General features: G+C 44.9%; 2 long non-coding RNA genes across 2 annotated transcripts in view; both read left to right on the forward strand.

The window, feature by feature from the left end:
- Positions 1-27,525, forward strand: part of LOC307225407 — a 503,606-nt gene that overhangs the window by 51,345 nt on the left and 424,736 nt on the right. The gene's annotated exons all lie outside the window — the stretch shown is intronic.
- On the forward strand, positions 19,477-26,883 carry LOC307225707. Its single transcript, XR_013843147.1, has 3 exons — positions 19,477-20,258; positions 20,872-21,354; positions 26,529-26,883. It is a non-coding gene; the product is annotated as an uncharacterized lncRNA (long non-coding RNA).

The following is a 27,525-nucleotide window of genomic DNA, read 5'->3' on the forward strand; positions in this document are numbered from 1 at the left end:
TGAACCCTCTGATGGTGTTGATGAGCTCACCAGGCTGCAGAACAGTCCACCACTTCCACAGCGGCAGAATTTGGTTTCAGGGTTAGAAAAAGAATTCAGATGTCTTTTATTTTGCGTTACAAGCCGATTGCTTGCTGCGCATGTGCTTCTGTCTTGTAGTGCATTACTGTTCTTCCTCCTTGGAGCAGAAAAATAGGGGATGAGAGATTTGAATACGGAAAAAAGAAGAGTAGATTCAAGCGGCATGTATCCAAATTAGTCTGAGTCATCTACTGTATATTCATCATATTTACTGCTGCCTTTGGTTTTACATGGGGCGTGGCAAAGTCCCTCCAGGCTATGTACAATGAGCTTGAAAAGCATTGAAAATTGGCAGAAATTCATGGAAAACAAGCACGAAATTAGGACACTATTGATTACATGGGAGGAGACATTTATTGCCTGATCCAACTCAAGTCATATTTAACAATAATAATAACAATCAAAAGTATTCATGCTTCAGTGTTAATTTCTCAGTATGGATTGCATACAAAGTTAATGGTGATACACCATTTGGTTTCTTTTCCAAATGCTGGAAGGCAACCAAATAGGCTATACACATTTATGATATGAGAATCCAATAGTCTATCTTTAGGTGACAATATCCACATTGTGCTAAGTTGATATTTAAAACGCAGCTCTAGGCATGCTTACTCAGAAGTAAGTCCCATTTGGTTTGATGGGATTTGCTTTCTGATAAGTTGTGGCCTGAATTTTCCATTTCAACCCATTGCTTTTGGCCTTCCATTGGCAAGGAAGATAACAAGAGTTTGGCTTCTTCTGTCTGAAAGTAAGATGGTGGTGCTGTGTAGTGATGGCTTCCTTAAGAGTAAAGAGGTATTGATTCCTGTTTTAAGGGGACCGTGTGTTTTTCTCTGTGGCAGCCCTAAGTTGTGGCATCAGATATCTTCGTTATATAGCTCAAGACTCAGCTCTTTACCCTTGTGTTTGACCCTTGCCCAAAACCCTGGAGAACCATTGCCAGTCAGAGTTGACTATCCAGGTATCTCAGCCTTTCCAAACCCCAAACCCACTTTTAACCCATGCATCTAGGGGCCCATTTCTTAATTTTTCATCATACATTTGCATGGTGGTAGTGCTGCTGTTGGCTCACTTATGGGTCCCGATCCAACCGTTGAAGACATTCTGGGCTAGAAGGACCTGTTAGCGGACTCGGTAGAAGACAGCTTCTTGTGTTTAGCATCCTAAAATTCTGGTTGCACTTTCTTTGCCAGATGTTCCACAGAATCTCCTGGTTGGCGGGGAGTATCGTAAGAAGCTGTGTTCCATTTGCACATCTTCAGGGCTCTTTGGTTTTTTTGCCCCCTCTGGTTTTACAAGAAACTTCCCTCGAGAAATATCGCTAGTCTCGTCAGAGTTCTTTCAGATTGCTCCAAGCAGGAACCTCCAAATTCACCTCAAGATTTTGCCCGAGGGGAAGTTTCAATGGCAAATCAAAAACAAAGTGACAACAGCAACAAAACATTTTTGGATAAACATCAGATAAACAGACATAATGCCTCTTCTCTTCTCTTTCCTCCTCAAATTCATATAGCGCATCTTCACATATCTTGCCCTCCTCCGTGTATCTTCAGCAAACTGACAAAAAATACCCCACCAACCTGAAGTCATCTTATGTAATTATCTGCTGTTTCCTTGTAATGCTGTGCAGCTGTTCGTATCCAGGGTGCATGGCAGAGCGTGCTATTTGGAGAGATAAGTACAAGGGAAATATAAAACTATTTACGTTCTTATTCCCTGCACTTTGCTGGAGCAGGCCTTAAATGTAAGTTCCTTGGAAAAAGGTTTGTTTAGTTTTGAGGTGGCCGGGCCTTGCCTTATATGTCAATGAAAAAAGCACTGTGGGTTTAGATTTGGACAGATACAGCTCACATGTTGATTAGGCACAATAGCCTTTCCTCCACAGTTAACTCCAAAAGATGCTGTGCTCCCAAACAGAACCAACTGCACCATGAGCCAAGCTCATGCACAGAGCAGCAGAAGAGCTGCAGATAATAAAGTGGTGTGTTTTTCACACACAAAAATCTCTATAGTGAGGAATAAGCTTGATCCCAAAGCAAGGCAAAGGAACCGCTTCAAGTCACCACTGTTTTCTGATCTCTTATTGCTCTGCATCCAGTAAAAAATGGACTGAAGATCATCTCAGGGGAGGAAGCAAAGCTAGAGCTGACAATGGCAAGTGCATGCCATGGAAAGTTGTGATTCCTGTTTTGTCTCTGTCCTTTGCCTTTGGAGAAGGGACGGGGAAAGTTGTGTGCTCCAGATGTTGCTGGACTACAACTCCCACCATCCCTTGCCATTGGCCATGCTGGCTGGGGCTGATGGGAGGTCAACGACCCATCTTGTCCAGCGTCCTGTTCTCATAGGAGCTGACCAGATGCCTGTGGGAAACCCACAAGCTGAGAGCAAGAGTGCTCCTCCTACCAGCAGTTCAAAGCATCTGGGATTCAGAGGCTCAATGCGTCTACAGTAGAGATTGAACACTGTCATTGTGGAGGGTGACCATTAGAGGGCCACAGCTTCCTTGTCCCAGCTTTAGAGTTGTGGCTTGTTAATTTTTTTTTGTTATGGGGAGTTGCCAGCACTACTCCAGGGTCTCTAGCAGCTAACTCTATGATCCTGCAGTCAGGATGGAGGGGGGTTTCATTTGATGCACATTTTTTAGGCAATCTATCCTAATTTGCACCTCCCGACAGTAGATTTCAGCACAATTATGCTTGGGATTTTTCAATTTTTCAATTTTGTGCTACAGATCCTGGGCTCAAAACACAAACCCAAATGCAGAGCATGTGTGAGCTCTTGCATGCAGCATTGGGGTAAAATTCAATAAAATATGAATTTAAATACAGGACAGGATGGAATTAGAAATGGCAACATGTGAAATTGCTAGAGACCACAGAAATGCATGGCTTCATGAATCCCTACTCTGCCTTTTACCTGTTGCGGCTACAGAGGTATGCGCTTTTCCTTAGACCTTTAAAAATAAACACAGTTGGGGCTTCTGAATTGGTGGGCAAGCTATTGCAGAGTAAATGAATGCAGCAACAGCAGGCAGAGCAGGTCTGGGGAACCTTGGGTCAGGGGCCTGAATATGGCCCCCAAGGCTCATATGGCCCCCAAGGGTCTCTGCCTGGCCCTCAGAACTCTCCTCAGGCCACTCCCCTCTCCTCAGGCCACTCCCTTCACAGGTCCCAGATGACACTGAGTTGCTTTAGCATGGCTGGAATGTGTCCTCCAACTCTGAAAATGCCTTTTGCTTGCCTGGATGAAGGAGAGAAAGAAGCATGAAGAGTGTATGTGGAAACTAGCCTACTGTTCAAAGCTAACATTTGCAGTTCTTGCTCCACCCATTTTTGCCTCTGGCTCCTCCCACCACTGGCATATGGCCCTTCGAAGGTTGCTCAGGAGGGAATGTGACCCTTTGTTGTTGTTGTTGTTTAGTCATTTAGTCGTGTCCAACTCTTCGTGACCCCATAGACTAGAGCACGCCAGACACTCCTGTCTTCCACTGCCTCCCGCAGTTTGGTCAAACTCATGTTAGTAGCTTCGAGAACACTGTCCAAACATCTCATCCTCTTTCATCCCCTTCTCCTTGTGCCCTCAATCTTTCCCAACATCAGGGTCTTTTCCAGGGAGTCTTCTCTTCTCATGAGGTGGCCAAAGTATTGGAGCCTCAGCTTCAGGATCTGTCCTTCCAGTGAGCACTCAGGGCTGATTTCCTTCAGAATGTCTAGGTTTGATCTTCTTGCAGTCCATGGGACTCTCAAGAGTCTCCTCCAGCACCATAATTCAAAAGCATCAATTCTTCGGTGATCAGCCTTCTTTATGGTCCAGCTCTCACTACCATACATCACTACTGGGAAAACCATAGCTTTAACTGTATGGGCATTTGTTGGCAAGATGTCTCTGCTTTTTAGGATGCTGTCTTGGTTTGCCATTGCTTTTCTCCCAAGAAGCAGGCATCTTTTAATTTTGTGACTGCTGTCACCATCTGCAGTGATCATGGAGCCCAGGATGCAGATGTGACCCTTAGGTTGAAATAAAGTTTCTTCACCCCTAAGGTGAAGTCGTTCCTCACTTCAAACAGCACCTCAGTCCCCATGCTGAGGTAAAAACCAATAACTTTATGTTATAATGATCCCCCTCCCACACCTTCACCTTAAAGAGCAAACTCAACATGGCATTAAATGAATATTTGCCCATAATGTGCAGGGATTTAAAAAATGCAAATAGCATGTGCAATTTGAGAAGGCCGATAATTATCAGAATTGCAGCGGTCATGGAAGTGAAGCGAAGCCCTTTCTTCAGTCAGTACATCATGAGGCTGCTAATCTCTAGGCCATGGGTTTGAACCTCACACTGGGCAAAAGATTTGTGCATTGCTAGATGAATCCCTCATCTGCTATAATCCCAATTAATTCCCACCACCACCACCACCACACATGATGCTGTTTTGTTTTTGTTTTTCTAATAAATTAAATGCAAATATCATTTGCAATATCATTTCTAGTTGGGCCCTCAATATGTAGAAATATCTGATTCAATAATAATAATAATAATTTATTATTTATACCCCGCCCATCTGGCTGGGTTTCCCCAGCCACTCTGGGCGGCTTCCAACGGAATATTAAAATCAGTACAGCATCAGACATTAAAAAGTTCCCTAAAGAGGGCTGCCTTCAGTTGTCTTTTAAAAGTAAAATAGTTGTTTATTGCCTTGACATCTGAAGGGAGGGCGTTTCACAGAGAAGGCCCTCTGTCTGGTTCCCTGTAACCTTACTTCTCGCAATGAGGGAACCGCCAGAAGGCCCTCGGCGCTGGATCTCAGTGTCCGGGCTGAACGATGGGGGTGGAGATGCTCCTTCAGGTATACAGGACCGAGGCCGTTTAGGGCTTTAAAGTTCAGCACCAACACTTTGAATTGTGCTCGGAAATGTAGTGGGAGCCAATGCAGATCTCTCAGAACCGGTGTTATGTGGTCCCGGCGGCCACTCCCAGTCACCAGTCTAGCTGCCGCATTCTGGATTAATTGCAGTTTCCGGGTCACCTTCAAAGGTAGCCCCATGTACAGTGTGTTGCAGTAGTCCAAGCGGGAGATAACTAGAGCATGCACCACTCTGGCAAGACAGTCTGCGGGCAGGTAAGGTCTTAGCCTGCGTAACAGGTGGAGCTGGTAGACAGCTGTCCTGGACACAGACTTAACCTGCACCTCCATGGACAGCTGTGAGTCCAAAATGACTCCCAGGCTGCGCACCTGGTCCTTCAGGGGCACAGTTACCCCATTCAGGACCAGGGAATCCCCCACACCCGCCCACCCCCTGTCCCCCAAAAACAGTACTTCTGTCTTGTCAGGATTCAACCTCAATCTGTTAGCCGCCATCCATCCTCCAACCGCCTCCAGGCACTCACACAGGACCTTCACCGCCTTCACTGGTTCTTATTTAAAGGAGAAGTAGAGCTGGGTGTCATCTGCATACTGATGAACACACAGCCCAAACCCCCTGATGATCTCTCCCAGCAGAGAGATATCATATAGATATTTAAAAGCATGGGGGAGAGGACGGAACCCTGAGGCACCCCACAAGTGAGAGCCCAGGGGTCTGAACACTCATCCCCCACCACCACTTTCTGGACATGGCCCATGAGGAAGGAGCGGAACCACCGTATAACAGTGCCCCCAGCTCCCAGCCCCTCTAGACGGTCCAGAAGGATGTTATGGTCGATGGTGTCAAAGGCTGCTGAGAGATCCAGCAGAACTAGGAAACAGCTCTCACCTTTGTCCCTAGCCCGCCGGAGATCATCAACCAGCGCGACCAAGGCAGTTTCAGTCCCATGGTGAGGCCTGAATCCCAATTGGAAGGGATCCAAATGGTCCGCATCCTCCAGGCTCGATTAATAATAATACACAGTGGAAGTGACGACACTGAGCACTTGGATCTTGATACTGATATATTTTTATCATTATATAAGAGCTGTGTACTGTTAGCTTCTAATAGCCCAACACAAGATTGCAAGAAGGGGGGGGGGGGTTTGCTGCTCAAATGATTGCAATCCCAAGGCAATCTTAAATTTTAGATGTAGCTGCGAGGAACTAGGAAGTCAGGCTCAGCATTGAAGACATGAAGCAATCTAACTGAACCTGAAGCTCGTGGCCTGAATAGACTGCACATCACCTAAGGATTCCTTCAGGGTTTAGAGTTATACCAGGCATAGCTTAATTCAGCCCAAAGTGTAATGTTAAATGATCACTGCTCCGTGTTAAAGGATGACCTGAAATGGCTGCATAAGAATCTCAGAATCAAACATAACATTGGAACCCTGCGAATTGTGTGTTTTCAGGGAAGAGTGAATATGTGGTTAGTTTGCTAACGCTTGAGAACAAAAATTCTAGTTCTTGAGAGAAACGGTGCAGAGACTTCTGGCTAAGGAGGGATATTGTTCTTTGGTTTGTTGTGGGTCATGTCCCCCTGCCCCATGGCTCATTGTGGGAGCAGAGTCCAGTAGGTTTGGGGAGATCTAGTGATGGAAATCCTTGTGAAATCTGTTTGACGTAAGGTGTACAGCTAGAATAAGAAGGTGTCTCAAAAGGTGTAAGACTTTGCTGGGGTTGGGGGAGGTGAAGGTGAAGACATCTCAGCCCTATGGAGTTGATGCCTATGGCACTGACTCCACCTCCTGTTGCCTTCACTGCCTTTTGCCATACCTGTTCTGATGGATACCAGCTGGACAAAATGGTAAACTATGGTTTGCCATGAAACTGGAATTAAAGGAGGTCATCTGAGCAATTGAGAGGGAGGGAGGGAGGGCATGGACATAATGGTTGAGCAGAAAGTGCCCAGCCATGGTTAGACATTACATTTGGACCAGCCCACTGGTTTCTCATGGTATGTTATTAACATGGGCAGAGCATTTCTCACAGGTGACTAAAGACCCAGGATTGGCTTCTACAAACGATACACCGCAAATTAAGCTAGTTTCTTGTGTCTCCCTCTGTGTTAGAAAAGTGTCCCTCATTTAACTTCTGAAATTATGGAAAGTATGTAGATCCGATACCACATAGAAGGCACCAAGGGGGCCATTTTGTCAAGGCCATTTTAAGTGTGGAAAGGTGGCTTGACTGCCAAGTATTGGTCTGACGTGTTCCCTGTCAGTCAGAATATGGGTTGTTGTTTTTACTAGGTAACCCCACCATACACATCCCCACCCTTCCCTGACATTAGGCAATGTGGCTTAACAAACCATTGACTTCAAGAACGAGGACAATGAGTAATGGAAATGGAACATGAATGAAGAAGGAAGGTGTCCAGTTTTGTCCGATAATCTTCCTTTCACAGGCAAATCTGGGCACCCCTCATTAAGTTTTAAAGGTTGTTTAAGTCCTTGCTATAACTTTATACTCCAGCTCCCTCTCATGTAAGAGTGGCAAATGAAGCCTATATTATGGATGGTTCAGTGCACTAATCTCCTCATTGAAAGACCCAATCATTTGCTTATAAGCAAAGAACGCTCGGGGTTGTTTTTAAGTCTCTCTCTCTCCCTGCCCCACCTTTCTAAACAGTATTTAAACATGATATAAGCCAACAGAGCTGCTTTAGGTGTTCAGACTAAATATATACAAACTTCTGAGGATCTTTGATAATTTGGAATCCAGGTATACCTCTGGGAACCCACATTTGTAAGGATTGCAAATTGATTAGAAGGCATTATTATATAAGACTAGCAGAAATTACCCAGAGCTGCCTGTGAATGCTAAGAAACAAAGACAACAAAAGAGATTTCTAAATGAATAGTGTAATTTGTGAGTTTGGGGGCTGTACAAACATATACTGATGCATGGCTGGCTGCCTCCAACGCATTCATAGTTGAAAAGCAACTCCACCACCCCAGGAAACCTCGTTTGTAACCATCACATCAAACTGGGCAAAGTCATGCTGAAGTCATGTTTTGGTCTGCCACCTTGATTCAAAATGGCACCCGGCATCCAAACATAGATGAAGACCAGCACCTCCACCTCATGAACCTTTGTGCTCAGTTGTGTCACAACATCTAGAGAGGCACCCACATTGCCGTGTGTTGTTCGGTAAGAATAAATGAGAGTTAAGGGGCCATTTCGTACATTAATTATACCGAGGCAAAGCTGGGTTTGCCACCTAGTTTAAAATCATCAATATTTTGTAGCCATCATGACTCCCTACCGTGCAGAAACAGGTTTGTCTACCCCTGTTCATTCACAAGTTTATTTCAAAGCATTTATGGAAAATATGTCAAAACATGCTACACCAATGGCCCTCCAGATGTTGTTGGACTTGCAATGGCACTTTTTCCCCTGGCACTGTTGGGCCCGTCCTCTCACCTAAAAATAGAGTGTACACCCAACTCACAGAACACCAATCCCACGGATTCCCGCAGACTACCTCAGATTATGTTGTGGGGGACTTGCGTGAGGTAAAACTTAATAATTATTTGAACAAATCCAGCCTGAGACTCCTAAACAATAGCGATTTTATTTAACAAGGAAGTCTATGACATGAGCGGATAAAACTTAGGATACTTCAGTTTACAATGTTATTTCACTTTAAGGTTGTCTCAGTTGTTTCACACTTAATACTTTGGTTCATTTAATACTTTGGTTCTTAACAAGGTGCTACTTTCTGTCAGTTACACACCTCTTAGACAACCCTACACCTGTGGTACTCCAAGTAATAGACCCAAGGTTTCACTAGTTTGGGAGTCTTCTCTTACTAGAAGAATTTCTTCCCTCCTGACTGGAATGAGACCTAAGTAGACTGTCTCTTTACAGCTTCTACTTCTCCTATCTCAACCTCAACTTCCCAGTTAATTCCTGGCCTAATTACTCTTACAAGACACCACAAACTGTCCTTCACACCAAACTCATAGACTCTTTCTCTAGCTTGTGATATTTTCCTCAGAGTGGATGTTCCTACCTAAAACCAACTCTCACTCCCGATCTTCCTATCTTCCCAACTTCAATCCCAACCTACTCCAAAACCTCCTCCCAACACTCCCTCCAAAACTCACTCCCTGTCTCTCCAATCCTCTCCTTTTCAACCCCCCTCCTGGAACCTTGGCCTATCAGAGGCTGCCATACATTAACCCTTTTCTAGCATGGGGAAAAGAAAAAGAAAAATACTTGGGGACCCAACCTGCCCCAGCAAAAACAAACTTTTCCGTCACAGGCTTCAACTCCCATCAGTCCCAGCCAGCATGGTCAATGACCAGTGATGATTGGAGCTGCAGTTCAACAACATATGGTTGCCCATCCATGATAATAGGAGAATGGGGCTGTTTTAGGGCTCATCCCCACTTCCACTAGTCCCTTGCTTGGTGAAACCCGCTCTTTCCTGCTGAATTGGAGCAAACATCAGTCCACAGAAAACCTGATTGACTTTTCTCAAATTCAGCTGTAAAGAGCAGGTTTTCCCTGGGGGGAAGTGGTTGGACAAGCAGGAGTGTGGACTAGGCCTAAGTAGTCACAAATTAACCCCTTCTTTTATATAGGGTTCTAGGTTTTTAAGTTATTTATCCTTAGCCATTTTGTTTGCCTGTGCATTCTATAACCGAATGTGGAGCATATAGAGAATAACATTTGTATACTCATTAATGATAATTCACTTAATTAGGCCCAAATACTCCTTAGACAGAAAGTTGCTGTGTGTGACTTGAGTGAATTCTGCTTCATCCGTTTCCAATTCCCGTGTCGGATGTTTAAATATTTAGTTGTGCATCATCACAGGGACAATCAGTTTTAATTTGTACAGGAGATGGTAGCTGAAGCAAGACCTAAGCTCCCAATTCCTGTGACCCTGCTGATTCTGTGGATTCACACAGTATTCATTGTTGCATTTTGGATGGCATTTGGGGGGGAAAAACATTTAAAGGAATAAAACCTACAGGCAGCCAAATTCCAGATTTGCTCAAAATGCAACTCTAACAAGCTATTTATATAATACATTCATCAAACGCCAGGCCAGTTCATACATATAAGATGAGCCAGAGTCATGGATGAATAATGAGGTAGCCAAGTTTTTGGATGGTACAAATTATTCGGGAGAGGGCCATTCCAAAGAGGCAGTGACAATCCTTACAAAATTCCTGAATGGGCAACAAAACGTCAGATGATGCTCAGTATAAAGAAGAGTGAAATTATACACAGATAGGCAAAAGATCCTCCTAAACAGATGGAATCTAAGATGCCAGTTCTGAATGGTTGTGTGACTGGCGCTGAGGTAGGAGGGCTGATCAGAAACCTGTTCATATATTGGATCTTTTGGTTAATTGTGAGGCTGCTGGGAACTGTAGTCCAAAACACTTTGAAGGCGCCATTTCCCTGATTTGATTGGCTCCCTCATAAGACTGCCCCACTGGAGGCAGTGGGTGGAACACAGACACCAGAATGGTGTTCATAATCCTGTCCCTTGTTTAGATTAGGAAAATGACATACAGAGGACATGGGTTAAACCTCTCCCAGCACCTCTGCTCCAAATAAAAATCAAAGCACCCAGTGCCTGTTTTTAATTAAAAAAAACAAAGCAAAAGCAAAAGTCAGAAAATTCTGATGATTATGAATTCTCTAACATCACCACATCTGTTTCCATCTGAGGATGAAGCCAGGGTTGCAGGGGAAATGCTTTTTTAAAAAAATCATTCTTTTTCTTGGGCAATATTCTACATTTCATCAGATTTCCTTAGCGCTTACAAGAAGCGATAAATTGATGAAGGCATTTTTGGAGAACAACTTGTCTTTCTAGATCTCTGGGCAACAGAGTCTTGGCACCGTTTCTGACTTTAGTAGCAGAGCCAGCTGGTTCCATCCTCTTTCTCTCCCTGCAACAAAAGTTCACGATCTGGCGAGAGTGGCCCTTTTTGATTACTTAAGATCTAGGCTCCCAGCAGCAAATTATTTGTGAAATGTCAGCAGCCTGGCAATGATCCATAGGCTTCCTGGCCCATCTACCTGTTCCCCTGTCCACAGAACATCTTCAAAGTATAAGAAATTGTTATACCAAGTCAAACCATTGGTCTATCTAACCTGCGCTAATCAGCAGCAGTTTTAGGCTGGGGTTCCTCCCAGTCCATATACCTCTTTTTTATTTTGGCAATCAACATGCCACATGTATGTCTAAGTGGTGTACAAAAATAATTTTAAAAACCTCAGTTAAAACTATAAAATGCCTGCTTGATTTATTTATTTTTAGGTCTTCAGTAGGTGCTGGACATTCAACAGGGAGGGAGCTGCATAAAATTGGACCCACAATACTAAACTTATGGCTCGGGGTGGAGACAGGCCTCTGCATATCACATTCTTATTTATGTGTACTGCCTCTGCCTATCCAGCAAATCTCCCCCAAAACAGTTTATGAAGAAAGGATAAAAGAATAAGATGGAATAATAATACTGAACTTTTAAATAAGTGCAGGGTTAAAACAAAATTAGAGGAGGTGCTTAAGCATGGGTTGGGGCTTAAAGTGATACTGCAAGATAAACAAATGGAAATAGAAGAGTTTAAAACAAGACCGTTTGCTCAAGGAGAAGGTTTAAATGAACTTAGCATGAGGATGCACAGAATTAATATTGCAGTAATACTGAATGTATCTAGTAGGGAAGTCCACTGCTGGATATCAGCCAATAGAAATGCTTTTTTGATGTCAGCAGGACTGAAAGAATGCTCACAAACTCTCTGTGTCCGAGATAGAGAAACTGCAACCCTTCCAATGGCGTTGGACTACAACTCCCATCAGCCCCAGTCAACATTGCCAATTTTTCAGGGATGACAAGAATCGTAGTCCAACAACATCTGGAGGGTCACACGTTCCCAGTCCCTGCTCAGTATTGAGAATTAATGTGCTGCCCACTAGTTAGAGTAGGACCTGAGTGACCAAGGTTCAGCTCCCCATTTCTCCATTCCTTGGGTGACCTTGGGCCAATCACACTCTCCCAGCTCAACCTAGGGCATTTATTCATTCAGAAATTTGCACTCTTGTTATTCTTTATGAAATGAACGCAAAGTGGCTTTCAAGAACACACAAGTCAACCAAATAGAACACAACGAAAACAGTAAAAAGTCCTAAAATCAATTTCATACACTAATAAAGCCAAGAGTGGGGTCACATGAATGCAGCATAAAAACTGGGGTGGAACAAAACTTTAACTCCCACTAAAACATGAAGATTAAAAGAGAGGAGGAAATTCACATTTTTAGGGAACGAGATATGAGTCAGATCATTAGTACATCTCACTCAATGTTGTCTTGCCAGGTTTTCTGATGGGTCTCCCTTACCCTACCTGAAAACTCTGTAGGATTGAACCCTGAAGAGAATGTGAAAAAAGGTTCCTCACTCCTGTTCTAGCTGTATTTGAGCATTCTGCAAAACCTACATGTGAGCAGGGAGACTGGAGGCAAACCCCCTGAGCCCCCTTCCAAATTGTGTGTGTGTGTATGTGTGTGTGTGTGTGTGTGTGTGTGTGGAAACTGAAGTGGCTTCCCCTGTGATTTTGAACCCTGAATTAAACCCCTGATGAATGTTGGTATGGATCACAGGTACTGCTTTCCAAGAGGTGCCTGAAATATTAATTTTTCAATTAGTAGGAGGTGATAACTCATGGTGTACTTTTAAAGCAGTGAGGCAGATGGTTTAGACCTGCCTCACAGGTTTCAATTACAGCTCATCAAAACTTTATATCTTTCTGATATGGGGCGATGGTTTTTTTCTAAGCCGTTAGATTTTGTTTTTCTTTTTTTTATTAACGCTAACAAACTTGGCAAGGTGGGGAAAGAATGTAAATCAACAGTCTGGGCCTATTTTGATTTTGCTACGGCTATGCAGATAATCTCAGCATTCTGTATGAGGCTCATTCCATAAACTTAATTTACAACTTCTTTGTTTGTTTGACAATATTAGCACAACACTTATTTCTTTAAAAATATTTACATATACAATTTCATGGCCTCGCTCTAACAAACATTCTTAGGACAGTTTGCAGGGACTTATAATTTTCCCCTCACTATGCTACAATCTGCAGAGTCCCCTGGGAAGAAACATTGATTGTTAAACCACTCGGCGAATTCTAGCTCTGGGAGAGAAATAAGGGATCTCATAACACCCTCAGTGCCCTTAACACACTACATTTCCCAGGATTCTCTGGGGGAAGCCATGACGGTTTAAAGTGGCAAGATGTTGCCTTAAAGGTATAGTGCAGCTGGGGCCTTAGAGTGAGGTCAGGGCTGAAAAATGCTGGTCAGAAATTAAGAGAGACTTGGATAGCTGGACAAAATTGAAGCTTTCCTTGTTAGGCCGAATTGCTGCTGTTAAGATGAATGTATTGCCAAGAATGTTGTTTTTGTTTCAAACATTGCAGATTGTGGACAAGACGGAGTGCTTCCGGAAGTGGCAGAGAGATATATCTAAGTTTGTCTGGCAGGGCAAAAAGCCCAGAATTAAGTTTAAGATACTAACTGACGCGAAAGAAAGAGGGGGCTTCGCCCTGCCAGACTTAAAGCTGTACTATGAAGCCGCAGCTTTCTGCTGGCTAAAAGACTGGCTACTTCTCGAAGACACTGATATATTGGACTTGGAAGGTTTCAACAATGCTTTTGGTTGGCATGCATATCTATGGTATGACAAGGTTAAGATCAATAAGGTTTTTAAGAACCATATTGTCAGGAAAGCAGTATTCAATGTCTGGACAAAATACAAAGACTTATTGGAAAACAAAACTCCGAGGTGGCTTTCACCTCTGGAAGCTAAGGCCCGAAAAAGACCCAATATGGAGGCCAAATGGCCAAAATATTGGGAAATATTAGAAAAAGACGGAGACAATTGGAAATTGCGGAGTTTGGAGAAAATGAAGGATAAAGTGCGAGACTGGTTACATTACGCTCAGATTAAAGAAGTTTTTAAAAATGATAAAAAGGTAGGGTTCCAGGTGGAGAAATCGAAGTTGGAAACAGAATTGTTAGAGCCAAAGACTAAGGTATTGTCAAGAATGTATAACTTGCTGTTAAAATGGAATACACAAGATGAAATGGTTAAATCGGTCATGATAAAGTGGGCTCAGGACATTGGGTATAATATTATGTTTGAGGACTGGGAAAGGTTGTGGACCACTGGGTTGAACTTCACTGCATGTAATGCTCTGAAGGAAAATGTAATGAAAATGATATATAGATGGTACATGACCCCAGTTAAACTTGCCAAAATATACCATTTGTCTGATAATAAATGTTGGAAATGTAAAGAACATGAAGGAACATTCTTTCACCTCTGGTGGACCTGCCCTAAAGTGAAGGCCTTCTGGGAAATGATATATAATGAGCTGAAGAAGGTATTTAGGTATACCTTTACTAAGAAACCAGAGGCCTTCCTTCTGGGTATTGTCGGCCAGAAGGTGTTAAAGAAGGACTGAACATTTTTTATGTATGCAACAACGGCAGCAAGGATACTCATCGCTAAGAATTGGAAAACTCAAGATCTACCCACACTGGAAGAGTGGCAGATGCAGCTGATGGACTATATGCAACTGGCCGAGATGACTGGCAGGATCCGAGACCTGGGAGAAGAGAGGGTTGAGGAGGGTTGGGGGAAAATTAAGACTTATTTACAGAAATACTGTAATTTGGTTGAATGCTAAGAAGGATGCTAGATCATAAATAACTGCCTACCATTGAATTAGATTTGATCTTGATGATAAGTGAGAAATAAGGAAAATATAAATTTTTTTTTTGGAGAATTGTTAGACTCTATCTAAATGAGCGGAGATAAATATTGTAAACAAGTGGGTAATTTGCTTGGAAAAAATTTTCTGCAACGATGTAAGTGGGAGCGGGAGATGTGAGGGAGTCCAAAGAAGAGACGAAACTATGTTATGATATAAGTAATTTTTATTTATGCATTTGTATTTAAAAATCTTAATAAATATGAAATCAAAAAAAAAAAAATAGAGTGAGGTCAGGGAAATAAAAACCACATAGCTAGAAAAGTATAGAACATCTGGTATCCAAAAGGTACGTGGAAACAAAAAAGGCTCTTGCCTGGTGCTCACATAGGAAGCAAGCCAGACCCAAGATGTGTGGGAATAGGTCAATCACAGACTGAGCTGGGTGAAGTCTCCCATCCTAGCTTGGTTGGGACTCAGCCATCTCAGCCAAAGCCGGCTCAGCTGAGCCAGGGTAAAGGGGCATTGTGGGGAAGGGCAGGGGGGAGACTTACCCCTATTCCCAATGTTGTTCTTTAAAGCAGAATTTGACAAAGGCTTACTTTTCCTCTGCCAGGCTGAGCCCTGCTCCTGAACTGAGTTCAGTATAGGGGTAAGTTATACCGGCATAATTTACCCCTGTGTAAATCACCCTAGCTTCTTGTAGTTTGGATTGCTCTGTCCATCCCTTTAGCTATCTCTGGCTTCCAGTTCCTGGCTCCTGGTTCGCCTCAGAGAGTGTCAGGGCTGGGAGTCAGACGCAGGTCAGGAAGAAAGACACAGAGTCAGTTGTCAGTAAAGTCAACTTTTTATTCAGGGAAACAGCATGCAAATCAGCAAACCCTTCCCAGTAGGTCTTGCACCTATAAAGCAGTTGCCAGGGTTGAAGGTCCCTGCCTTCCACCTCTTCTAAGGCTCCTCCTCTCCTAGATGTTTCCCAAGCTGTCTCAAACTGTGTTTACACACCTCTGACCTCTGTTCAGCTCTCCTCATTATCCTGCAAATTATTGAAAACTGGGTTGGGGTGAGGAGGGGGAGCTTGTCACACCCAAAGAGGGAGACTCCCTGGATGTTTCAGCAGCCTCTTGATCCCCCTCCTCTGCTTTAGCCTTAGAGTCCGAACTGCTTCCTGTCACTGGCTCTTCCTGCTCACTAAACCCTGTTGCCCCGTCAGCTTCCAACACTTCCTCCCACACTTCTCCCTCTGACCTCTCCTCGGTGTCCCACCGCCAGTTCCCAGGCTCTGAGCCTTCCTCCTCTGGGATATCCCTTGGGGGTTCCCTGGCTGCTGCCTCCCACCGCCCCTCGTCATCCAGCCTAATAAATAATAATAATAATAATAATAATAATAATAATAATAATAATAATTTGTTATTTGTACCCCGCCCATCTAGCTGGGCTTCCCCAGCCACCCTGGGCTGCTTCCAACAAAGATTAAAAATACATTAAAATGTGATACATTAAAAACTTCCCTGAAGAGGGCTGCCTTCAGATGTCTTCTAAATGTCAGGTAGTTGTTTATCTCTTTGACATCTGATGGGAGGGAATTCCACAGAGCGGGCACCACTACCAAGAAGGCCCTCTGCCTGGTTCCCTGTAGCTTTGCTTCTCGCAATGAAGGAACTTCCAGAAGGCCCTCGGAGCTGGACCTCACTGTCTGGGCAGAGCAATAGAGAGCTGTTTCCACCTCAGCTTTGACCATCCCATCCTTGGAGGTCAGCTGTCCGTGTGAACAAACAATACTGGACAAGCTGAACCACTGGTCTCATTTAGTGTCACATGTGCTACTAGTATGACCATGATAAACCCAATTCTCTTTTTTTCTGGACTATTATCAAAGAGTGCAGAAGAAGATATACATAACATTTTTCAAATACTCTCTTCCATTCTTTCGGCTTATAGATCATTTTCTTTTTTAACCGAAGGAAAGGATGAGCTCATCGGTTTGGTCCAACTTCAACCAAGGCTTTCTTAGCAAAGGGCTCTCTCTTTTCTCCCTCTCTTGCTCTTATTCTGCAGTGTTGTAACACCTTTGCTCCCCAATTTATGGGCAGAACGGAAAATGGTTAATCCATTGCCACATGGCACTAAGTCTTAACCTTATAAAACGTACTTGGAGCCTTATATTGTATACTAATAGGGCACGAGGACCAGTTTTCCAGGTTTACAAGGTGGAAATTTGAATGGCCGCGAAACATCTCGGGTTTTATTGGCAGTGAATTATGCTTGAGGAATGCAAGACATCTCATTTTCTTCTCCCTGGATCCGGGAAAGGAAGTTCTTCAGAGGGCGACAAACGGCTTTTGATTCAATCAAGCCAATTTTAAAGAGATAAATTCAATCCAGTCAAAGGAGAGATCTCCTTTCCTCGCTGACTTTATTGCAAGTCAGAGCGGCCTTTGTTGGTTCTTAGATTAGGGCAGCCTTCCGCAGCTGGGTGCCCTCCATACATTTTGACCTGCCATGCTGACTGCTGGAAGTTGTAGCCCAACACATTTGGAAGTGCCACAAGACTATGAACCTCCATGTGATTTAAGATCTGAAGGGGCCCTGCTCCTGTGTTTCACCTGATTGCTTTTGCCTGTTAAGTAGACTTAGCAACAAATTGCCATTACTGATAAAATAGCCCTGAATTTATAGAAACTGTTTGAGGAGAAGGTTGCTGGCAAGAGGAAGTAAAATAGGCTTGCAGAGCAAGCCTCGTTGCATGCCCAGGCCTGCAGCACGGTGAGGGGTGAACTGTACAAATAAGACACATGACATTTGTATTTGTATTTGGTTGAAATCGGCCACAACTTTATTGATTGCAGATGTAAGTAGGTTTGGGACAAGGCATTGGGTATGCATCCAGCACCCAGCAGCCCGACTGCTGGTTGAAAAGTTGTTGTTGTTGTTTAGTCGTTTAGTCGTGTCCGACTCTTCGTGACCCCATGGACCAGAGCACGCCAGGCACTCCTGTCTTCCACTGCCTCCCGCAGTTTGGTCAAACTCATGCTGGTAGCTTCGAGAACACTGTCCAACCATCTCGTCCTCTGTCGTCCCCTTCTCCTTGTTCTTTCCCAACATCAGGGACTTTTCCAGGGAGTCTTCTCTTCTCATGAGGTGGCCAAAGTATTGGAGTCTCAGCTTCAGGACCTCTCCTTCCAGTGAGCACTCAGGGCTGATTTCCTTAAGAATGGAGAGGTTTGATCTTCTTGCAGTCCATGGGACTCTTCAGCACCATAATTCAAAAGCATCAATTCTTTGGCGATCAGCCTTCTTTATGGTCCAGCTCTCACTTCCATACATCACTACTGGGAAAACCATGGCTTTTACTATACGGACCTTTGTTGGCAAGGTGATGACTCTGCTTTTTAAGATGTTGTCTAGGTTTGCCATCGCCTTTCTCCCAAGGAGCAGGCGTCTTTTAATTTCGTGACTGCTGTCACCATCTGCAGTAATCATGGAGCCCAAGAAAGTAAAATCTCTCACTGCCTCCATTTCTTCCCCTTCTATTTGCCAGGAGGTGATGGGCCCAGTGGCTATGATCTTCGTTTTTTTGATGTTGAGCTTCAGACCATATTTTGCGCTCTCCTCTTTCACCCTCATTAAAAGGTTCTTTAATTCCTCCTCACTTTCTGCCATCAAGATTGTGTCATCTGCATATCTGAGGTTGTTGATATTTCTTCCGGCGATCTTAATTCCGGCTTGGGATTCATCCAGCCCAGCCTTTCACATGATGAATTCTGCATATAAGTTAAATAAGCAGGGAGACAATATACAGCCTTGCCATACCCCTTTCCCAATTTTGAACCAATCAGTTGTTCCATATCCAGTTCTAACTGTAGCTTCTTGTCCCACATAAAGATTTCTCAGGAGACAGATGAGGTGATCAGGCACTCCCATTTCTTTAAGAACTTGCCATAGTCAGTCTTCCAATCGGTGTGAAGCTCAGGGGCGGGGTTTAGCTGCTGAAATGCGGCTGTGGCAGCTCTTCTCCTCATTGCGCTGCCGGGTTTCAAGGCGGCGAGCCTCTTGGGCTCCGGTGGCGGTTAGGCATTGGAATGTGTTGTTGGTGTATGGAAGGGCAGGGTGTGGCCATCGCCTACCCCTTCACTTATGGGTATTCCGTTAAAGGAATCCGGTGGTCGTGGATCCTGTCCGATGCCCTGCTGGGGCTGGGGGCCATGGCACGACCCCCGGTGACATCAGCTTACAGTTGTATTTGCATCAACAGGCTCCCCCTACTGGTGGTTAACCCTTGTTAGACTCACCCCTCCCTGAGTCGGTGGAGTCAAACTTTGCTGTTTTTCCCAATGCCTAAGCCAGTACCTCTCACATGCTGTAATCAATAAAGTTGTGGCCTTTTCTAGCCCATTAACCTAAAATACTGTGTCCATGTGTCATTCTTATCCCCAAGCGAGGGGGGGCGGGTCCTTGAATCACAATATTGTATTTAATTATGGGGCATCAGAGTTTTTAGGGGCTAACCAGGTTGGAATAGCTGGGATAGCAGGCTTGTTGGCTTTTGAATGTCTGGTGTAGATTTTTTCAATTTTGTTGTTCTGTATGGGACAATGACAATAAAGATTATCGTATCATATCGTCTTGTATCTTGAGACTGGATTGTAGTTAGGCAGGTTCATTTTTTAAAAAGAGTTTTTATTTTTATTAACTGCAGAGGAGCTTCATTCAGATTTGCCATGGTTTAAGAGGTGTCTTGACTCAAAAACTGGTTTCTCTGTCCCTCCAGCTATTGTCATCCCCCACCCATGAAAACTAAAAGCACATGTCACAATCATTCATTGTGATGAGATGGGACACACATGGAGAAAGGGAGACAATGAGACATCTATACGTCTGTGATACAGCAGAATGAATGAAGAGCAAGTTAAGGCTCGCCCCTCCACTGCCATTGCAAACTCTTCTATTTTTTATTTCTCCAAAAAGCTATTTCTTCCAATGTGCTGCAAGTAACTACATGCTTCGTGCAGGATAGTCAATGAATTAGACCAGGATTCTGCCTGCAGCACACTGAGAGAAAATTCTCTGCCAGAGCTTAGAGGTGACAATGAGGACACACTCCCCTAGTCTATTTCCCCCCATTGCCCCATTGACAAAGATGGAATTTGAACATCAGAGCACAGGAATGTCCTTGACCATTCCTATAGAACTGCTCCTTTGAGAAAGATGGAACGTGGGCAGTTGCTGAGCTGTAGGTTGTATGCCTGTGCTGAGTTAAGTTGAGTTTTCTCCTGAGGGTTCCTGTAAAGCAGATCTTGCCTTGTGAGATGGGGGTGCTCCTCTTTCTCCCCATTTCAGGAGTCACCTAACTGGGATGGGGAAGAGGGGATATTCCGGACAAATTCTGGAACAAAGGGAGAAAATGTGGCATGCAAGCTTCTCCCCCTTGCCATTTCGTCCTCACAACAGCCCTGTGAGGAAGGTTAAGCTGAGAGACAGTGACTGGTACAAGGTCAACCCAGTGAGCTTCATGGCAGAGTGGGGTTTGAACCCTGGTGTGCTGGTCCCGAGGGTTAGCCGTGCGGCGAGGTCCAAGTCCAGTCCAAGGTCAAGGGTGCTGTATGGAGGCTGTCTGTCAAAGCTGAAGCTGGGTACAAGGCAGGGAGTCGGGTGAGGTCAGGAACTCTGGCAGAAGAGCAGGACAGGGTGCAGGCAGGAACAGGTTACCAACAATGTTGCTCCTGCAACCTGGGACTGGGGCTGGCTGGCTTTTATCTGCCCCGAGGCATAGGGCAGCCCCGGTTCACAGGTGACTCGCCTCTCCTGGCCTGGAGGCGAGCACTCCTCCTGCGGGAACTTAGTTCCCTCCACCTTTCTGCCCTGAGCCTCTGCAGCTCAGGAGAGGCTGGAGGGTTACCGGACCCAGAGGCAACCTCAGCTTCCCCTGACAGGGCTGAGAGTGGAGCACATGCAGGCAATGGGTCCTCCATCACCTCAGGAGCCAGAGCAGACTCAGCTGGTGCCTGCACCTGAAGATCCAGCACAGGTGAGGACCCTTCAGGCTCAGGCCCCAGCCCTGGCTCAGCTGGTTCTGGAAGCGGGGACTCCTGTGCAGGCTGGGATTCCTCAGGTTCAGCCTCCGAGTCTGAATCCCAGGCCATCACACCTGCTGTCCCAGACAAGACCCTACTCTGCCACTACACCCCTCCGGCTCAAAAGCAATAAATGCATCTGAGCGTGGGACACTGTGCTGTAACTCCTTTCAGTTAGGGGCAGCAGCGCTGGGGGAGGCATGAAGAGAAGCAGAAGCAATCTGAGGAGCGCAAAACTCTGGAAGGAGCTGCAAGTTCCTCTTTCCTTCCCACCGCATTCCTTGAAATATGGTTCCCCGAGGTCAGAAAAATGGAACGGAAGTACAGTTCACTGAAACGTCGTCACTGGTTGATGCACATCTGCCTCTCTGTTCCCTTGAGAACCGCAGGCGTAGAGTGCCAGGAACAAAGACAGAAGACAGGGACAAAGGGGGAAGCCATTAAAACGATCGCATGTTAACTAGGGACATTAAAAAAGAAAAGAAAATCCCTGGAATGTTGATATTGCCACCCTTGCTTCTTCTTATCGGCTGCTGGGAATCACAAGGTGTAGTGATGGTCATCACCTTTGGATAGCTTCAAAAGGGGAAAAGACCAATTCAAGGTGGGTTAGGGCATGGGTAGGCAAACTAAGGCCCGGGGGCCAGATATGGCCCAATTGCTTTCTAAATCCGGCCCACGGACGGTCCGGAAATCAGTGTGTTTTTACATGAGTAGAATGTGTCCTTTTATTTAAAATGCATCTCTGGGTTATTTGTGGGGCATAGGAATTCGTTTTTTTTCTTCAGAATATAGTCCAGCCCCCCACAAGGTCTGAGGGACAGTGGACTGGCCCCCTACTGAAAAAGTTTGCTGACCCCTGGATTAGGGTATCAGTGGTGACCAGCCACAATGGCTACATTCTACCTCCACTGTCGGAAGCAGTCAATTTCTGATCGCCAGTTGCTGGGAATCACAAGCGGGGACAAAACTGACCTGTGCTTGTGTCTGATTGTGGGCTTTCCATAGGCATCTGTTTGGCAACTGTGGGAAGAGGATACTGGATTAGATTGGTCTCCAGCAGGCCTCTAGGTGCAACATGTTCTAAGACCGTAGCTTTGGAGGAACTCCTCAGCTCAGGAACTGGTTTCAGTCGACACGGTTAGGCAGATAGCTCCATTACAGCGCAATTCTAAGCACGTTGACTCAGAAGTAATTCGCACTGAGCTCAAAGGCAGCTTGCTCTCTAGCAAGCAAGTTTATGACTGCACTGTCAGCCAGCAAGTAGAGATGGAGAAAATTTCGGAAAATGTGTGTGTGTGAAAAATTGATGCAGCAGAGCAGGGTGGTATGCAGATTAGGCCGAGCAGTTATGTTGTTGCTGTTAACTTTGCTGTCTGGTTTTTGATCGCAATAAAGATTGATTGATTGATTGATTGATTGATTGATGCCATGAAAAGTTGTGATTCCCATTTTGTCCCTGTCCTTTGCCTTTGGAGAAGGAACATGCCATTGCCAGCTCTAGCTTTGCTTCCTTCCCTGAGATGATCTTCAGTCCATTTTTTTTACTGGATGCAGAGCAATAAGAGGTGAGAATTGATTGTCTGAACAGCTATACCTCAGCATCTGCCTTGCATGCAGAAGATCTTCCAGGTTCAATTCCCGGCATCTTCTCCAGGAATTCCCCCTACAAAAAAACAAAACAAAACAAAAACCACCCTGGAGAGCCACTGCCAGCCAGTGTAAACAAAAAGGCAGCTTCCTATGTTCCTGTAATTTTCCCCCCAAAATTTCTCCCCTCCCCACAAATCTGAGAAAGATCTCCCATCATTTTCTAAATCAAGGCGGGTGGCTTTTGCCCAATTCTCTCAGCGAGGAGGACAAGAACACCGGAGGAAATTAGGCACTCTGGCCTCTGCCGGATGTGGTTAGACGGCTCCCTGAACCACCACAAGGGAGGGAGCATGTTCAGTCTCTGCTTGACAGCTTGATTCCTTCCAGTATAAGGGCAAGACCATAAAACAAATAGAAAATAAATGGAGCCAATATATCTTATGAGTAATTAGAACAAAATGACAAACAATAGGCTATTATTGTGCACAAAGGAGCTCAGGCACCCATTCTGAGCGTAGCAGGCAAATCCATATTATTGCCTGACGGGGCACGTCCCTCAGGAATGGCATTTCTGAGCTCAGAGAGCAGGCGCTGGCAAAATTTATCCAGCCCAGGGGCCACATTCACGCATAAACAGCCTTCTGGGGGCCAGAGGCAAAAAGTAGATAGAGCCAATGATCTGACTCTCGCCTTTATACACAAGCCATGCAAAATCCAGAGGTTTATACATGCACGCGCGCGCGCACACACACACACACATCTCATCCAGACAAGTTAGAAAAGCATTGTCATGGTTTAAGGATATAGTCTTGTCTGGCTGCATGCGGGGTGGTGGTGGTAGGTATCAACTTGGGAACCCCCAAGGGAACCCCCAGGGGAAGAAGGCTCAGAGCCAGGGGACTGGTGATGGGGTGACAGGAGTGGTCAGACGGAGAAGAGGGAGCAGCCTGGGAGGAGGAGGTGTCGGAAGTTGAAATGGTAACAGGGTTTAGTGAGCAGGAAGAGGCTGTGGCAGAGAGCAGTCTAGACTCAGAGGCAGGAGAGGACAGGGGCCAGGAGACAGAGGTGAGGCAGGCTGCTGAAGAAGCCAGGCAGTCTCCCCCTCCTGCTGTGACCAGCTCCCATGCCTCCAGTCTCCCAGAACACACAGAAAAATGAAGATGGCGGATCAATAAGAGGCAAGACGAAGGAGCCTTAGGCCGTTGGGGGAGGAGCCTTAGAGAGCAGTGGGAATGCGGCAACCTTCAGTCCTCACAACTGCCTTACTAGGAAGGGTTGCTGTGACTACTAGGGATGAGCTGTTTTGTTTCTTTGAATAAAGAGTTAACTTCACTGCTTTATTGTTTTATTGCTGATCTACACCTGACTCCAACTCCTGACAAATCCAGGCAGGTAAAACCATCTGAGGAGGGGATAAACAAGGCCAGGGAGGGGGTTACCTGGGAAGGACTGTTGGCTGGGAAGAATTCCAAGCAGGGTTGCAATGGCCTGGGTTCGTAGGGAGTCAATGACCCATCACTCTTTCAGCAGCAAGGTCTCCATCTTCAGCATCCTTGTTGTTGTTGTTTAGTCATTTAGTCGTGTCCGACTCTTCGTGACCCCATGGACCAGAGCACGCCAGGCACTCCTGTCTTCCACTGCCTCCCGCAGTTTGTTCAAACTCATGCTGGTAGCTTCGAGAACACTGTCCAACCATCTCGTCCTCTGTCGTCCCCTTCTCCTTGTTCTTTCCCAACATCAGGGTCTTTTCCAGGGAGTCTTCTCTTCTCATGAGGTGGCCAAAGTCTTGGAGCCTCCGCTTTAGGATCTGTCCTTCAAGTGAGCACTCAGTGCTGATTTCCTTAAGAATGGAGAGGTTTGATCTTCTTGCAGTCCATGGGACTCTTAAGAGTCTCCTCCAGCACCATAATTCAAAAGCATCAATCCTTCGGCGATCAGGACTTCCGGGTTAGCGCGATCTGGTTAATGGCGGATTCCCTCCGAGCTCCGGAGGGAATCGGCTCCGCTGGAGAAGGGTTCTACCGCGACGGCGACGCGGGGACCCTCAGAAACCGCAGGCGCTGAAGCCTGCGGACTTGGTGACTCGGCGGGCACCTAAAGCGCCCCCCCGACCCACGAAGAGCCTTTTTAAAGGCTGCGGAGAGGGTACGGGGAGCGGCGTGGTGCTGTGAGTGGACCGCTACTGCAGTGGAGCGAAGCCGCGAGCCATGGCCGGAGACCGCTGACTTTCTTCCCTGAAATTCGGACTCTAATTAATCCGTGAGTAGAATGGAATTTGGACTTTAAAATTTCTACCCTTGAATTCGGTACGACCGGGGGATGTGCTAAAGGGAAGTCCGCACCCCCCTGCTTACAGAAGATTTAAAGCAAGGATCGGAGAACTAAGGTGGAGAGTTTTTTCTTTTTGGTGTTTTTTAAAAGATAATATTTTCATGAATTTGACAGAGGAAGATTTGCGCTGGAGAGTGGGAGTGGAATTTTAGAAGCTTTTGTTTAAACCCCCCCAGACCCGGGAGTGTCCTGTATGTGAGCTGGAGAAAAAGGAACAAGGAGTTTGACAGCTGTCAAAGGAGCTGTCAAACGGGCAGTGAAAGTTAAAAATCTTATTATTTAACACCTTTCTGGACTAAATTTGCTACATTTAAATTAAAGTGGTTGGGAACAAAGTAGTGAATAATAAAGTAACGGACTGTTGGGAAAAGACTATTAAGTAACCAGAATCCCCCTAGGGGAAACATTGAAACACTACAATGGCTGCAGATGGAAAATTACAGGCAGAGATAGAAAGAATGTTCTTTCTCGTGGGAAAGTTGCAGGAGCAGACTACGGCTATGAGTAAACAACTTATAACCTTGAACTCTAAAATAAGTGACTCTGCTGAATGCACAATGGACTTGACCAGGAAAAAATCTGCAGCTGAATTAGAAGAGACAACTTCGGAACAGGAGGAGAGGGAACAAGGGCCAGTACAGATGGAGAGTACCAACCAGAAGCCTACATTGTCAGAACACAAAGAAGAAGACCTTTGGATTACAAATCTGCGAAAGATGCGAAAGAGGAGGGAGGAAGCCCCTGGAACACTTGGAATATTTGAATTTAAAAGAAACAAGAAATATGATTGGGGCTTCCTCTTTGAGTATGGATTGGCTGACCTTTCGCAGCAGCTGGTACCAAGTATTTTGGATGGAAGAAAATCTGATGAGACTGAGCTAGAACTCCTTCAAGACCTGAGGACCAACAAAGAGGGCTACTCTCTCGGCAGAGAGAGACTGACAGAGATTTAAAGGCCTCAGATGTGAGGAATCCAGGCTAAAAACTGTTTTTGTGGACATGGGGACATTGGGAAGGGACAGAAACAGGGGTGGGGGGGGGAAAGAATTTTTTTAAAAAAATGTTTATGACCTTTGTGTTTGACTATTATGACCTATTTTTAAGATAAAAGGGAAATTCGTGGAAGGAATTCGAGTCGACCTTAGAAAAGGATTTAATATTTATAAGAAAACTGGATAAGTAAAATTTGGCCAAGTAATAAGAATTAAGTATTTCTTTAAAAATATATATATATAATAATAATAATATGTAAAGGATGAGAGATATGAACTTGCTGAGCTAATTTAATTGAATTAGGATGTATGAAGGGGGGGTGGGGGGAGGTCAAGAACTGGGGTTAGGAAAGTAAGGATATGAAACTTTATATGTGTTGTCTTGGTCTGTGTGTGTGTGTCTGTGTCTATAAAATGTGAAAACTCAATAAAAATTTTATATATAAAAAAAAAATCCTTCGGCGATCAGCCTTCTTTATGGTCCAGCTCTCACTTCCATACATCACTACTGGGAAAACCATAGTTTTTACTATACGGACCTTTGTTGGCAAGGTGATGTCTCTGCTTTTTAAGATGCTGTCTAGGTTTGTCATAGCTTTTCTCCCAAGAAGCAGGCGTCTTTTAATTTCGTGACTTCAGCATCCTAGAGCCATCCAATCAGCATGAAAGACGACTTCTTTAAGTCACTCTATGCTCCGAAGCAAACATGTAGAACTATAACCAGTACACAGAAGCTTGCTGTCTCCTGACAGTGGAAACTGTTCCTAGTGCATAGGCTTGAATATCGTTTTCTTCCATTGTTCAGGTCTGGTGGCCCTGATGAAAATTGCCCAAGATGCTTTCTGAAAGCCTACCTTTGAATGAGCCAACTTGCACAGTCATTTTTGTAACTCGAGCCTGGCATTCAGCAGACCGATGTGGAAATTTGGGGCTGCTTTTGAGGCACCTGAATCTGGAAGTGTTTAATGAAAAGGCCTCTCTGAAAATTGGCTCGGCGAAGACACTCAAAATATTTACGCTATTTGAACGAAAACAGCCAAGAATAGATGAAACTCCAGTCACGGTGTACTGCAAAGAGTGACTTCGCTTTCAGAATCCATTACTTTTATGGAGTTTTGTTAAAATACAAATAGTTTCCTAGAAAGATTTTTGTTTAAAAAAGCCAACATACCGTTCATTTTAGTGGACAAAGTAATACATTCTGTACTAAAGGTGATACATCAGAAAACAGGATTCATGTATTTATTTGCATATGTTTTATTAAGAAATTTCACACACACATATACAGTAATTTAGAAACTTATATATATATATTAACACAATACAGCTCACCATAGTGGGAAAGATTGTGTCCAAGTGACCTGTTTGCCAGCTCAGTCTACTGCCTAGTACTTGTGATGGGCAACTTCAAGGCATCTGACCTCACTAACTTTTGCCTCTGTTGCTCCTTCTCATAGTTCTTCATCTTTAAAATGGAACCTCTTGCTTCAGCCTTGCGAACAGATCCAGGGATCAGAGAGGAAGAAGAAGAGTTTGGATTTGATATCCCGCTTTATCACTGCCCGAAGGAGTCTCAAAGCGGCTAACATTCTCCTTTCCCTTCCTCCCCCACAACAAACACTGTGAGGTGAGTGAGGCTGAGAGACGTCAGAGAAGTGTGACTGGCCCAAGGTCACCCAGCAGCTGCACGTGGAGGAGCGGGGAAGCGAATCCAGTTCCCCAGATTACGAGTCTACCACTCTTAACCACTACACCACACTGGCTCCCAGAGGACGGGAAGTTCAAGGAACCTCTCATGCAGA

Source organism: Podarcis cretensis, assembly GCF_951804945.1.
Source record: "Podarcis cretensis genome assembly, chromosome: 10".
NCBI lineage: Eukaryota > Metazoa > Chordata > Lepidosauria > Squamata > Lacertidae > Podarcis > Podarcis cretensis.